Raw genomic sequence first — 16,404 nt, forward strand, 5'->3', positions numbered from 1 at the left:
TGTGGGAAGGAGGACATCACCACAGCTTTGCAATGGCTTCAAGTCATATAGCATTGCCTGGGTTTGGGAGTACCTAGGGCATGCAGAAGAAGAGGTCTCAAAACAAGGGGAACAAAAAAGTGCAAAGTCCTAGGCTATCACATGGAATCGCACATGGAGCAATTGCCTGAGGTTCGGTACGATGTATAGACCAACCTTGGATTCCTGCTGCAAGAAATCCCCAGCTGCATACAATAGCCCCACGAGCATGTAGCCTAACAGTACAGGCAAGTTTGTTGGTCATGCCAACACATTTTACAGTGAATCTGGAAAACAAGACGTGCTGCTCCCTTTCACCTCATGTGTTGTACTAATAGCCCCATCAGTGCAATGGGTGGGGAAGGTGGTGCTGTGTCAGCCCAGCAACTAGGAAGCCTGGTCAAAAACAATGTTTCACAAGCCAAGTTTTGGAGGTCGTGGAAAACAGAGAAGTACACGTGACAATGTGGGGTGGTAGGGCATGCCAGGGTTAAGTCAAGACTGGCATAGTTTCAGGGCTCCTAGGGCACTTGTATAGATATCGAATAAACAGTCAGCATTTCCAATCATTGGGGAAAGCATTACACTAGTCACAGAATTCAAGTTTAAATCCAATTAGACCCCCCCAAAAAACTGAGCAATCGAACATTTGACAGCGGGCAGAGGATGACATTATGTGCGATTCTGCCCTTTCACTACTCAAAACCAGCTGGTAATCAAGCTGCACTGCCTGAAGTGCAAGTCCACTTTTAGTTCACTCGCACTTAGTGGCCTTAGACGCCAGCGCCCCTGACAAGGAACACATTTACCCATTGGTACACCACTGTGAACTTGCTATGAGTCCCATCGGTGACACAAATCCTTGCTGATAATCTTCACTGTCAGGTCCTGCTCCTCCCACTCATGTGTGCCACAATCTCCATTCATTTAAAGCAGAACAGAAGCAGACAGTGACTTTTTCAATGTAAGGCTGTACAGCAATGAGCAGACTGCAAGACAGAGATTTGAGGTTAGAGGGGACAGTTAAAGAACATCTTAACCCTAATGTGGCAGCTGCATTTATTTCTTAGGGCTTTTTTCATTTATTTTCACCTGGGAATCCTGTTAGCAACACACTCCCTGTCCTAGGGTGACACGACTCACCGACTGCAGAAAGTATGCTGGATTTCTAGCAGGATCAACAGATATTTTGATATGTGCTTCATGTGAAAAAAGGATTGAGAAGCTGCAATATAGGAAACATTTTTGTTCCCGTGTTTAGACATATGCCCTGTCTAGGAGCTAGGGGGGGCATGCAAGGCTAGTTTAACTGTGGTAGACAGTCAGCAGGCTAGTGTCTACCAGGGCCGCCTAGATTACAAGACTGGTCAGCATGAGTCACATACGTCCCAGACTTTTATTGCAACCTCAATTAACAAAGCATCATTCAGTAATTGCTGCTTATTTAAACACTTTTAGTTAACTTGGTAGAAGTGAAATATGCCTTGGACCCCTACAGATTCATAGGACTGAACAATAAAACAATAATAGCACTCCTACAAACAAGATGGGATTAAAAGTACCTTTCCATTAGAAAAAACAAAAACAACTATACCATGCAAGAAGCTCCCCCCCCTTTTTGTTTTTCAAAACAAAGCTGATTTGCAAAGTAGCTTTAGGCCTCATTCACACTGCATATACGCAGCAGTTCCAAGAATGGAACCGAGATGCGTTCGGGCAGCGTATTTCTGCGCATACAAGCACGTACAGTTCATTAACATTTCTATTATGATGCATTGTGGGATTACAACTAGTGCACACATATATACGCAATATACAATTTTGCTCTTGCGTTGTGTGTGAATGAGGCCTTAAAAAGGAGAACTATGAGGTGAGTGAAAAATCACTCATCCTCATAGTTCGAGCCAACATGCGACAATGAAACTGTCACACGTTGGCTTAATAGATCGGGAAGTGAGCGAACACATACCGTCACTCGATTACTTCTCTATCATCTCCCTGCAGAGAGCCGTGACAGTCAGTCACCGCAGGGATTCCCCCCCTCCCCGATCCTCCAGCGCTGAGTGGAGGAACGGGAGGGGGCGGGCACAGCTGCCTCTAGATATGCAGAGTCCGCTGTCACTCACGCAGCTGGGTGGATCTCAACAGTATTGTCGGGATCCATCCCGGCTGCGGCGGTCTCAGTATATCTCGAGCTGTAGCCTGCTATCTACTGAGCTCTGGGTCATGGGAGTAGGTTAGTATATGTCCTCCCGTGACCCTTAAGAGAACTATGGGGAAAAACACATACCCCATAGCTCTTTTAAAATGGAATCCTTAGAAGCAGACATCCTGGGTTCACATTCAACATGTAGAAGTGAACATCCAAATGCCTAAAGCAGGTTTAAACTGTATTTTCACTTATGCAACCAAATTGGGATAATGCCCACTTTATATTTGTTACATGTCCTCATTCACATAGAACATGTAACAATCTAAGACAACATAGCTGAACTGGAAAATTAGCTGAATTGGAGAATGTTTCCAAATCCTCTATTTTGGCCCAGATTGTTCTCTTCTCCTCCCTTCTCCAAACTCTTCACCCTTTTGTGAATAACCCTGTTGGAAGCATTGTATGTTAATGAGGGGAAGCTCAGTCTGTCCCTCTACTTTCAAACTGCTCAGAGTAGCCTGGAATCTGCATAAAGACCTTCACCAAAGAAACATTTTTAAAAAAAGGTAAGAAACATATTTTACAATTCTTTTTAGATATGCTGTGTGAATAGGAGCACATAACAGTGGTGGGTTTCTCAAATCTGACTGCAAAAGTGGTACTACACTTTAAATATAAGGGTGTTGGTTAACAGGATGGGAGATCATAGTGCTGACCTCATCAATGTGTTGCTGCTCCTTCACTATCCACTCACAGGCAGTAGTATAGAAATGTGATGTCAGACCTGACTGTGCTCTCTATATTAGAAGAGTAGCAGAACAAAAAAACTCAAATTTTTGGGCAGGTCGCGCAGATGAGAATTTAGCCGTAGAGCTTTACTTCCACATGGGGTAGCCAAACGCCGGCCCTCCAGCTGTGGTATAACTACAAATCACATGAGGCATTGCAAGATTCTCACAGCCACGACTCCCAGAGAGAGATGCATCATGGGATTTGTAGTTCCACCACAGCTGGAGGGTCGGAGTTTGGCTACCCCTGACAAATCCTTCCTTACATGGAGCATTTAAACAGTGCACACCTGAAACAGATAATACAAAGAAGGAAAAGAACGTGGATTTTCTTTTTTTTGCAGATTTCCAGCGGACCCTTTGATGAACTTGGAGAGGTAAAATGCACACCTTCGCACGTCTTGTTCTACACCATCTCCTACTCTCAAATCCCTTATGCACTATGAGCAGAAAGCTTTTTTTGCTTCTGTTTTAATAATTACAGAAGAGTTGAAGAAAGGTTTGGTTCTTTGTTTGATTCTTACAAGGGACATGGCTCATTTGCTATTCAGATTTAGACTAACAGTATAAAACCTCAATCCATATAGCTGCTCTATGCACACTATAGAAGAAAGCAATTTCAAGTTACATAACTAAAACTGCTTAGGGTGAGGGTGAACAAATGAATAAGGAATTCAGCAGCCAGTCAGTCCAATCCATGAGCCAACAGAATTTATATTTTTATATAGGAGCCGGATGCATGCCAATTAGAGAAAATCTCAAAGAAGCCATCTGTAATTTATAAGGAGTATTGGCTACCTGGCTCCTGGGATTCGCCCAGCCCTGTCTTAGGACACACACACTACAAACTGGCATAAAAAAAAAGAGGAAGAACACTCACTTGCTTTCACTTTCAAAGTAGCCATCTTCTATAAATCAATAAAGAAAACCAAGCCATCTAATCTTATAAACCTGAATCTGATATTATCCATTAGGGTCCAGACTGTAGCCAGAAAGTGCAGGTTTGAGCTTTTCGGTTTTGGAGCATTATAGTCACTTTACGTTAAAGATATTTTGATATCATCCATTGAGCCTCATAATATCGGAAATAAAACCCCTAATTACTGCTCTACAGATTTAAACTTTCAGATTCCAGCTTTTCAATCTCTTGGGCACATCTTAACATAGATGGTTGCAACGGGGGCAGAAAGCAGTACTTGCCAGTTACTTCAAAACACACGGATACATGAGACTTCTATTTCAATAAGATGCACCAGCTAGTTTTTTTCCACAGCTTAGCTATGCAAAGAAAAAACACAGACAGTGCAAGGGTTAAGCCATTCTCAGCAATTAGGACTGGTCCCACATCACAAGCTACATGTCATTAACATCCTCTCAGCACATGCATATTCCCAGGCTATGTAATATCCTACAGTACTCCTGCCACCAATGCTCGGCTAATGACGAGCTGGGAATTACTGGAATCTAAAACCGGCAACCTTACAGAAACATTTGGTCATACGTTACCATGCTCTGTAATGTATGACTGCCAGTGGGGTTCCACTTTGTCAACTGATCGAAATACAGCCTTTGTGTATCCTCAGATCCCCTCCATTATCCATAATCCAGCAGGACAGTGGCGGGCACAGAACGTACTTGTCATAGGCTGGCTGATCCACTACTGAGCCGGTCTCTACAAGCAATGTGGAAAAGCTAGAGAGGCATGCAAAAGAGTCGTCGTATCCAACAGCCGTGAGATATTTTACATGTATGAACAGGAACCACAAAATGTACAAATATGAACAAGTCACCACACCCCAAGAAAGAAACCACATTGTGCCGCTATTCCAGAGCCTCCCTGCTCAGGAGATAAACTCTTTGTGCTGTATGACTGAGCTTGAATGTATCCACAAAAAAAAAATCAGCAAAATGGAGAAAATTTATTAATAAATGCAAAATGCTAATCCAATAGGAAATTAACTTTAATCCATGACTTGGAGGAAGCAAAAATAAAAAAGGGTTTCTCCCAGTCAGTGAATGGAAGAAGAGATAGGAAGCCAGGCAATGTTTGGGACAGCGTAGTCTGCAGGTAAAAAAAAAAAAAGCCTGGAAAATGAGTAGGGCCGCACCCGGATCAGCCTGTGTTACCTGTTTGTAATGTGTCCGGCTACTTGCAGAAAAGAATTAGGGAGCAGAGTTTTATACAGCAGACATTGCCTAGACGCGCTGGTTTTATAGCGAGGGTGGAGGCCTCGCTAATTGCATATGCCAGCCATTTCATCTCGAAGAAAGGTTTATATGAAGATTAGCTCCACCTACCACTGCTCTTGTAATCCATCTTTAATAAGGATCATTTGGTGTGCTTGCAAAGGGTGCAGAAAAACACTACAGGGATAGAGAGATGATATAGAAATCCTAGACATTAATAAGCCCTTTCATCATTTTACAATCAAGCTGCGCCAGGCACTAAGAAATCAGGTTTTACATATATGCCTTCTTGTTTTATAAAAGCAGATCACAAAGTAACCATCTAAAGAAATATCTAGGTTACCTCATATGGACAAGAAGCTATACTTTATAATGGCCTTAAATAAAGCATTATGCAACCTTTGCATAGAAGGCTACACCTAATTAACCTAATAAAAGCCTTAAATAAAGCACCATGCAACCTTTGCATAGGAGGCTACACCTAATAAAGGCCTTTTTTAAAAAAAAAAAAAAAAAAATCACTATACAGCCTATAGAGGAGAGGTACACCTAATAAAGGCCTCACATAAAGCACCATGCAACCTATGCATAGGAGGCTACACCTAACACTGGCCTTAAAGCACCATGCAACTTTTGCATTGGAGGCTACACCTAATCCTGGCCTTAATTAAAGCACCAACCTACGGAGGAGAGGCTATACCCAATACCGGTCTTACATAAAGCACCATGCAACCTATGGAGGAGAGGCTACATCCAATACTGGCCTTAAAGCACCATGCAACCTATGCACGAGAGGTACACCTAATAAAGGCCTTACATAAAGCACCATGCAACCTATGGAGACGAGGCTACACCTAATGTTGGCTTTAAATAAAAGCACCATGCAACCTTTGCATAGGAGGCTACACCCAATACTGGCCTTAAAAGCACCATGCAGTCTTTGCATTGGAGGCTACACCTACTCCTGGCCTTAAATAAATCACCATCCAACCTATGTATGAGAGACTACACCTACTCCTGGCCTTAAATAAAAGCACCACGCATCCTTTGCATTGGAGGTTACACCTAATCCTGGCCTTAGATAAAAGCACCATACAACCTCTGCACAAGACACTATAGCACATTGAGCAATGTCCGGTAACCTATGGCATTTCAATGCACGAAAACCATAACAGGTAGCCGAGTCACTGCAGCACCGTGTGATAGAAACCAGAAGGGGTTACAATAAAAATGCTACATTGTTACATAAAAAAATAGTTTCACATGTTTCCTACGGAAATCTCAGCTCAAACAAACCCACTATACCCATCTGGAAACACTCAAACATTTACATCCTCTCAAAGGAAGCCAAGACATCTACTGAAGACCCCTCTTCCGGGAAACCTAAGAATCACCCCACCCACTCGGCAATAGGCAGTTGCTACAAAGACTCTTTCCGTGAAATCTTAAGGTAATCTCAGATGTAGAAATCACACCTTTGAGCTTCACATGAATAAGGAACCTGCGAGACTTCGTTGAACACCTCCCTCTCCCCCCAAGTGATAGGAATGTGTGGGGGAGGTGCACAGCAGCTATGTACAGGTCTGGAAAAGCCTATTCTCTGGTCACCGAGGGCACGGTCTGCATTTACAATGGCCATTCTTCGACTGCTACAACATTCCCTCATTAGTAGGACAAACCAGATCAAGATCTTTATTCACCACCACCCACTTATCTATGCGATCGTATATATTTCTCTGCCACTCATCACTTGCACAGGAAGAGCCGTCGTCGCGTTTTATGCGTCGTTTTTCCTCTTTGTGGAGAGGATGGTGCCATAGAATTCATTATGATTAATCACATACAGCTATTAACACTGCCAGCATTAAGCATGGTACTGCTGCATTTATAGAGAGGTCACATTGACCTTAATCCTTCTTGTAAAAGCTGGCCTGGTGTAATAATAATGTGTTATTTGATGGCTGAAGTCTACCCAGCCGGAAACACACACACAAAAAAAATGCAATGCAATCTTGCTATGCTGTAGCGCGATACAATGTAGGAGTGTATGGTAGCACTGCCTCCAATACAACACAATTCCTTTGTGTTCAGCCCTCCCCGGAACATGGCCACTGTCACCTTGTCTACTCGCCACTGACCCAGCACAGAGAAGATGATCGCACAGGAGACACCTCCCTTCCTCTCTGGGGACACAGAAGGAGGAGGAAGAAGAGGAGGGGGCGGCCTCACCTGTGCTGCAATGTCTGCAAAAAAAAAACTGCATCGATGCAACATGGAGGGAGGGAGGGAGTGGAGGACGCTGCATGCAACAGCCCTGCACGGTGTAGATCTATACATTGCTGGACCATGCGGAATACAGCGCACGTGCCAAAGATGAACACAGGCACAATTCTAAATGCAGCTACAATGGGCAGAAAGGAAAGAAGGGATCTTAGTAGATAGAATAGGGCGATGAGATCAGCCTAGCCTCCTTATATGGGGTGCTAGGAAGGAGGAGATGATGGGAGGGAGTGTCCTTTTCTCTACATAGAAAGGTTGTTCTGTATCTGCACTACAAGCTATACACCACAGAAGCCATTGTTCCACATCTTGCCCTCCCGAGACCTAATAAACCGTCCAGAGCCAGGTATAAGGCTCCATGTATGTTACCATTACTGTGCTGCATAGCTTTTCAATGCAAGGGGGGGGGGCGGGGGGATAGTTTGCTTGTCGTCACCTAAGGTGAGGGACAAATCCATCTTGCTTTGGGGTTGATGAAGCTGTCCATAGATCTGGGAAGCAAAGAGAAGCGGCCGCCCGATGCACAATTTTGTTCCCAGAGGAGCGGCTGTGTGCAGAGGATTGTGCAAAAAGAGTTCAGAGAATTTCCATAATGCTGGAAAATCTCCACCCGGCTCCAGGCACGGTCACTCCCAGGCAGGATGTAGCAGCAGGGCAGTGACAGCAGTGCAGGTTCTTGTTGGGGTCACCCAGCTAGGTCTGGGTGATCATTGTGGGACTTTCGGTTCAGGCACATGTCACCTCGCCCCATGGAGCCATGAGAGGCATGATAGGACTTGTAGTACCTTCACAATTGGGGAGGGGGCCTAGACTGATCCGACACCCCCTCCCCTAATGGAGCCCTACTGATTAAAATTGGCAATCAAACCCTTGCCATCATTTTACCTGCAAAATGAAGCCTGCCATCACATTCTATTCTCATAGATCAGCATCCTGAGGAGGTAAAAAAGAAAAAAAAGGAGCCATTCCCTACCGAGACCGACCAAGCCCAAAGGGAGCAAGCAATCTGAATGGTTGCCAGGGGCAACAGCTCCAATTGTGATAGATGATCAGTCATAAGACGGGATGGGGGAGTGAAAGGACAGCGAGAGGCCCCTCAGCCCCCTCCCTGCTCTATAGGAACAATGCTTCCCCTCCGCCATTGGCCGTCCCTTCCTCGTATGTCCCGGTTTCGCCCGTCACCCTCCTGGCACGTACCTGTCGCGGAGAGCTACTGGCGGTGGTCGGAGTCCCCGGGGCTGGGCGAATGCGCGTCTCTCTGGCTACTGCCGCTGGGAGGAGAGTCCGGTCCTCTTCCGAGCGCTCAAAGCTCTAACCGAATCCACGGGGTTTCCTCCAATCGCTGAGCAGGGGCCGGAGAGTGACGTCAAGCGCTGCTATGGCAACCGCTGACTGGGTGGCAGAATAACCGCCTGCCTGGGGTCTCGCGCTCCGTCCCCGAGGCGGGCGGGAGCGCGCGGCGCTGGTGGGGTGGGGCGCTCGTGCACGCGGGCCCTGTTCGCTTGCAGAGTCACACAACTGGCTTGCTGGGGCCTTGCTGCTGGTGTAAGAATGGCAGAGAAGGCGGGTGAGACGCGTCCTGACTGTAACAGAAAGCATGGAGCGGACACATTGGAGGGGGGTGGATAAGAGCATGTAATGTGAAGCTCTCATTTCACGGGTGTGGAAAGCCAGGGCGAGTTCTTTTTTCTTCTGTCACTGGAAATTTTAAAGAACATAAATGTACAAAGGAAATGGAAGCAGAGCTCTAAGCTTGGCATGCTGTCCTGAAGGCTGCCATTAGTCGTCTCATTCTAAATATTGCATGCATTTATATGCAGCGAGGATGATTTACGCAGCCGTACGTTCACATCGGTCTCTGCCCTCAGGAGCTTACAATCTAAAAGCTAGCTATGCACCACTGAGCTGTGGTGGCCCCGTTTGCACCTCTGCATTTGGCTAAAATCTATTTTTGTATGTAGGAGGAGCTGGGCTGAAAATTGGTGGCTGAAGAGTGACTGCAGCCAAGCAGCTGTGGTCACCGTTCAGGTATTATGCCAGCGACGGGCGCCGACAGAGTACAATGGCCCACCAGGGTTGATGGGGAAATTGAGTGTTTATTTCACTCATTCAGCACAGACAGGACTAAGTGAGGGGGGAAAAAAAACTACAATTGTATGGCCAGCTTAAAGTGTATTTCCACTTTTGCAGTCAAATTTAGGAAAACCCCTCCATATGTTCGTTACGTGTTCCTATTCACATCTAACCCCTAAAGCAAAAAAATGTGATATATTGCAGCTTACCAATCCTTCAATGTAGTGTCTGCCTTAGTTTTCCTTTTTTAGTTTTTTTTTTCCTATTCTCATCTGGTGACCTGGCCAGGAACATACTTCCTGTCCTGAAGAGGCAATGGAGCCACCCTTGGACAGCAGCATTGTCATCCTGTGGGGAGGGTGGTGGTAGATTGACTATTACATTTAGATGGGACACATCGAAGCTGAACGCCAGATAACAGGTAATGAGCAGTTACAGCATCAGTTTTATTTTCCCTTTGGGAAGAAGATTTTACACAAATAAAAGCTGAACATTGTAATTAGGGATGCACCGTTACTGGTTTTTCGGTATTGAGTGCGAGTACTGATATTTTTTCCCACCAAATACCGATACCGGCATCCATGGTCCCGGATTATCAGGAAGCCAGGCGGCGGGTCATAACCCACTTCCAGATTTCTTATTGCCTGGGAAGTCGGCGTTCGACAGAATACCGGCTTTACTTCACTCACGCGGCTTCCTGGCCAATCATGATGTGCCGCTCGGCTTCCTGATTGGTCAGGAAGCCAGGCTGCCTAGCAACAAATGAAGCCAGCTTTCTAGCCAATCAGGAAGTAGGGAGGCAGGTCATGACGTGCCGCCCGGCTTCCTGATTGGCTAGGAAGCCGGCTTCACATGCTAGTCAGCCTGGCTTCCTGACCAATCAGGAAGCTGGGCATCACATCATAACCCACTTCCTGATTAATCAGAAAGCCAGGCTGCCTAGCAATAAGTGAAGCCAGCTTCCTAGCCAATCAGGAGGCAGGTCATAACCTGCCGCCCAGCTTCCTGATTAGCTGGGAAGCTGGATCCATGCTCCCTCGCAGCCCTGCCAGTCAGAGGGAAATCTCACTCTGACCGGAAGTTCTGGTATCGGAGTATTTGGGGCGAGTACTCGGTACCGGTATATCCCTAATTGTAATTACACCTGTCAGTGTTAAATCATTTGTCTCAACCCCATAACTGTCACTGTTGCTGGACAGTTTGGTCTGTTAAAGGAAGTTGAAAAATACTTATCTGCCAGATAATCATGTGAAAATAAAGGAACAAGGAAAGAAAACTAATGCAGCCACCATGTCTAACAGTTGGAAAGCTGCAATATGATACATTTTAGGGTTTAAAAAATAGGCCTTAAAGTCCATTTCCACCTTTGTAAGTAATTAACACTTATTGTGGTAATGCAGGGGTGTGGAAATTTTAGAAAAAACTACTTGTTCAAGGACTAAAGTGGGGGCCCGATCTACTTGTCCCTCATGACAATCTACTTGTCCTGATGCAAAAAAATAATTTTAACCAAAACCGTATTTAGCAGTGCTAAGAAGCGCTTCTCATTGGTCAGCGTCGTCAGGTGACTGCGTTGACCAATGAGTGTGCAATTTGCGAGCGAAATTCAGAATATACAGAACAGGTACAGATAGTACACCTGTACTGGTGGACGGGAAGGACCATTCGCCGAAAGGTAAGTATAGCGGGAGGGAGATTTGTGCGGGTAATTCCATTTTCCCAAATTACTTGGGAAAGTTAATTTACCCTTTAGGGTTGGTGCAATCCCGGGGAGCGCGATCATGTGCGGTTGCATACAGCGGTTGCGTCCGCATGTATGGGGTTACATCTGCGTGGCAATCGCTGAAAAAAGGTACATGTACCTTTTTTCGCCACAAGCACCGTGCAGTGTTTTCGACCGCGATTGCGTGGGACCGCCCGGGCGGTATTGCGGCGGGAAACCGTGCGATCTGCCTGGCGGGACTGGAGTGCCATTCGAAAATAATGGCACTGCCAGGGCGATCGGCGGTGGTGTGCGATTCCGTGATCGCCCAGCCATCCGCTCAGATTCGTGCATGATGACCTGGCAGTCACTGATCGCACAACACCGCCGATTGCGCTGGCAGTGCCATTATTTTCTATTGGCACCCCAGTCGTGCCCTGCCTGTGCGGTTGCACATGATCGCGGTTGAAAACACTGCGCGTTTATTCGCATGCAAATGATGGGGGAAGCGGGGCTGGTTTACATTTTTATTTACTTTGTAAAAAAAAAAAATTTCATTTATTTTATTGTTTTTACATTTGTTTTTAGTAACATTTTTAATTAGTTATTTATTTTTGCTTATTTTTATTATTTTTTACTTTTTTCACTTAAACTTTATTGCTATCAAGCCCTGTGTGATAGCATTTGGAGGTGACAGGTATTCTTTATTGAACGAATTCCACACCCTTGCAATGTAGAGGTGCAGTGATGATGCACATTTTCATGACTCACATTGCAGGCTTCCTTCATTTTGTAAAGGGTTTCTAAACCCTCAGCAAGCAGTAGGTATATGCCAAAAAAAAACGCTTTAAAAGCGGTTTAAACTTACCCCTGTCTTCGCCGCGCGCTCCCGTCCGAAAATGCCCGGGTGGCCGCAAAGCATCTTGGGGCGGGCGCATGCGCAGTTCGGATCTTCGGGCGGGAAACGAGGAGAGACACAAGGTACGTCTATGGACGCGTGCACCCGCATGCAGACACGGTGGGACAGGAAATGCCAGCAAGGACAGAGGAGTCAGCGCTGGACGGAAACCCGCAGCATCGCTGGAGAGAAGGCTGAAAAGGACAGGAAAGAAGAGGAAGATCGTATTAAGAGACATCATTTAAGGTAAGTCCTTATCTAACATTGGGGGGAGGGAAAAAAGTTTTTGACTTTAATATCACGTTAATTAAGTTTTTATTAGGCCTGAAGCCTAAAAATTAAAACATTTCTCCAGGAAATTAATTTGGGAAATTCATTCCGGCAACAGAGTCAGACTGTATACAGCTGTCCCCCTCCCTGTGACCCATTGTAACATGATCACTAAACACCAGCTCTGCCTTTGCACACAATGCAGTGTGTGTGTGCTTGCTTGCACAGCACAGAGCCCATATTCCCATTTCCATGAGAACATGAAAAGGAAAGCTAACACAAAATGTATGTTTCTGTGTTCATATACGGCAACTGCATATGTCTGCTTCATGTTCACTTGGTGTACATTGCTGGCATATGTTTTAAAAAAATACCTCCGCAAAGGTGGAAATGGGCTTTAAAGTGACATTAAGGCCCCATTCACACTGAGCGATTTATGGAGCGATTTTTGCAGCGATATCGCTCATATTTCCACGCGATATCGCTCTATGTAGCTTCTCCAATCCATTTCAATGGAGCAGTTCACATCTCGTCGCTCAATATCGCTCGTAGCTCGTCGCTGGTAGCTTGTCGCCTACATGACCCTTTTTTCGAGCGATTTTGAGCGATATTGCGCCTGATTGCATACAGCCCAATAGGAGGAAGTCGCGCGACACATCGCTCAATATCGCTCGTCGCTCAAAGTCACGCGATTTTCATGTCGCTCAGTGTGAATGGGGCAATGCTCCCCAAGATCCACACCACAAGATCTCCGGACACCAAACTTTGGCCTGCACTGAACCCATTCACTCCTGCAATTTCTTTTTTGACACCTGGGAATCGGACACATGGGGACAAGACCTTAAAGAAATGATACATCAGACCATGCAAGGTACTTGACCAGCAGAGAGCTTAAAGTAGAACTATGAGGTGAGTGCTTTTCACTCGCCTCATAGTTCTAGCCGACCTGTGACAATGAGACTGTCACAGGTCGGCTCAGTAGATCGGGAAGTGAGCGAACACATACCGGCGTTCGCTCACTTCTCGATCCTGTCACAGCTCTCTGCCTGTGGGAAGTGGCTGGATTCCCCCCTCCCCGCTCCAATCCTCTAGTGCTAACTGGAGGGACGGACAGGGGAGAGGGCGGGTACAGCTGGCTCTGCCTCTAGATAGGCAGAGCCAGCTGTCACTCACGCAGCTGGGCGGATCCCGGCACAATTGTCGGGATCCGCTTCAGCTGCGGCGTCTCAGTATACCGCAAGCTGTAGCTCGCGGTATACTGAGCTTAGGGTGACGGGAGGACGCTAGTTTGTGTCCTCCCGTTACCCTAAGTAGAACTATGAGGAAAAGCCCTAACCCCATAGTTCTCCTTTAATAACAGCGCTCTCATAAAATTCGAAGATTGACCAGAAAAGTACAGGAGTTGGAGGTTCATGTTTATGTCAGTAGTTCGTTCCTCAACATCCCACTTATGCCAAAACATAATCTGTTAATCAGACTGTGAAGATACCTAAAACTGTTCATATCCATGATCCAGACAAGCTCCATATCAGTAATGATCTTCTTGAGCTTGAAACTTCCAAGGATGACCCACACCTACCAGGCTTGGTGTGAACCCAATAGTAGCAAAATTGCATTACTGCCTCCAAGAAAAATGGGCAAAAGCTTGCTCAAAGTATACCCTTTTCTTTTTTTCTCTGAGATTACCAAAGGTATAGCTAAGGCTAAGAACGACCCAAGATTCAAAACTATGAACACAAACATTCCTCACTTCTGAGAGAACCCTACAAATAAGTATAGAGACTTTTGTCTTGATTAGAAAGAAGGGAGTTGTATCCACTAACAACCCCCCCTCCCCATAGTGGTGATGGTGGTGAGAACTAAGGATCCAAGTTACTGCTGTCCCTTTTTCGACAAGCCACATCCCCTCAGAAAATGTCATGTATTGAAAGAAAAGTCCTTCTTTGAAGAATGAAAGTAGTGTCTTGGGGATTATTATATTTGGTTCAGATGTTGTCCGTCTACAAAGCACTTTTGCTAAAGACTACAAGTCAATATTTGAGTGCTCAGAATGTGATAGCAACAAGAATATGTCAGCCTTGCATCCAGCTCCTTCTAAATGGGGTTTTGTATCCACTGAAGACCTTACAACTGTGACAGATCATGGCAGGCAGTGCCAAGAACAGTTACCTTCCACAACTGTATTAAAATGAAGTGAGTTACATTATAATGGACTTTTGGAGAAAACTAGTACTGAGATATTTTGGTTGTCTACACGAGGACATCCTAAGCAAACAGGATGTATGTCATTTAGAATTCAGAATTCTTCGATTTGTTTAATGTAAAGGGAGAAGTATTCTACACACTGTACACATGTGCTGGGTCAGGTTAAAAATACGGGAAGAATTGCTCCCGTTAATGAATTCATTATGATATGCATAGAAAGAACCAAAGGGATTCTGGCAGTATTCCACCCACCACTTGATGACAAAATCATGATTCTGTTGGTTAGAGTGCATAATGTATGTGAATTGTACAATGGTTGAAACGACAACACATATGCGCAAAAAACTAACTTATGTGGAGTCATTATCGTTTCCCACTACAGCGAAAAGCAAAGTTCAAAGAATGTGCGTACTTGCAAAAGGAAGTCAAGACAGCTCTATCCGCTTACAATCCCGGGTTACAACAGTCCCAAAGAAACGGCAAATCTGTTAGCGAAACCTTTCGTTGCTAATCAGGGTCTTATTAAAGAAATGGTTTTTGACAATCTCGATTGGACAACGTTCAAGACCTCCACCGCTAGCATTAGGAATACAAATGCTTCCAATGATCAAGAGGTCATTAATACTTAGTCCCTGCACAATTATATTAAAGTGGACTTTTACCCCCTTTCACTAAAAGTCACATCAGCATGCAACGCTGCATGCTGATATGAAATCATCTTAAATTAATTAGTTAAATAAACATATTTTCTTTTACTAACAATTGTTTTTCCACTTCCTGGTTTGCTTTGGCAAAAGTGATGTCATTGTGCCCAAGCACTGCACCCTCGGAAGGTTGCATCAGCAGTGTATTGCTGGGAAGTCTCATCTGTAATCTCACAAGATCTCAGGGAAAGACATTTTCCTCCCCTGAGATGATGTGCATGGTCACATGTGCCAGAGTTCCAGAAAGTAAATGGAGATATTGTACCTTGCCCCTAAAAAAATGGCCACTGTGAGAAGAATGGAGAGGAAAAGAAAAATATGGTACATAAATAATAAAACGCTGGCAATTATCTAGAAGTATGTGTTTGTAGATTGCCATTGCTAAACATTTCTAAAGGTGCCTTTGTTGTTATTTTAAAGATATGGGATGAGCCTCCTATTTAATGCACATCAGATTATGTGTGTCAGGATTTCTTACCCTTCCCTGTCCACTTGAGCTGCAGTTTCAGCTTCTGTGCAGTGTTTCTGACACTAGGCACCCTCTTATGACCTAACCCATAAACCTAATCATTCTGCAAATACTGACAAACCTCTGGCAACTTCCTGTCTCACAATGATGATGCGACTCCAGTTCACTATATAATCATCAGTCTTTTCACTTGGTTTCCATCCTTCTATTTGCTCAGACCTACTAAGTGCACTCTGCTTGTTCCTGTGCTCCGTATATGATCCCGGCTCTGACTACTGATCTCCTGGTTCCAGACACCAGCTATTGTACTCGTTCATCCGGCACCCTACGTTTCCAGACCTGGGTTGGCTGACTACCTGCTTTGGCTTCTAACCCCTGGCTCTGCTCTAAGTTTTAGATTTACCTCTTGTTTGCTGTTTTGTTTATTGTTGCTTTCAATAAACGTTTATTTTTTAACCTCCACTTTTAGTTTCCGTCTGGTTTCTTGGTTCCCTGACAGTGTGGCTTTGTGACTAGTGACCCTAGCACACTGCTTCAAAGGAAGCTACTGAGTTACTCCCAAAGGACCAGCCGCAACTGCAGTTGCAGATCAGTGACGTCCTTCTACTCTAAATTCTAAAAAGAAAACTAAAGACTCTGACTCAACAGATAAAGGGTC

At 45.0% G+C, this 16,404-nt stretch overlaps 1 protein-coding gene across 1 annotated transcript in view; it reads right to left on the reverse strand.

The window, feature by feature from the left end:
• YWHAZ (tyrosine 3-monooxygenase/tryptophan 5-monooxygenase activation protein zeta) overlaps positions 1-8,867 on the reverse strand; it is a 41,680-nt gene extending 32,813 nt beyond the window's left edge. Inside the window, exon 1 of the mRNA XM_018559364.1 lies at positions 8,623-8,867. The gene's annotated coding sequence lies outside the window, so the exon portion shown is untranslated. The remainder of the gene's footprint in view (positions 1-8,622) is intronic.
• Between the last annotated feature and the right edge of the window lie 7,537 nt (positions 8,868-16,404).

This window comes from Nanorana parkeri, unplaced genomic scaffold (assembly GCF_000935625.1).
Source record: "Nanorana parkeri isolate BGI_ZX_2015 unplaced genomic scaffold, ASM93562v1 scaffold16, whole genome shotgun sequence".
Lineage (NCBI taxonomy): Eukaryota > Metazoa > Chordata > Amphibia > Anura > Dicroglossidae > Nanorana > Nanorana parkeri.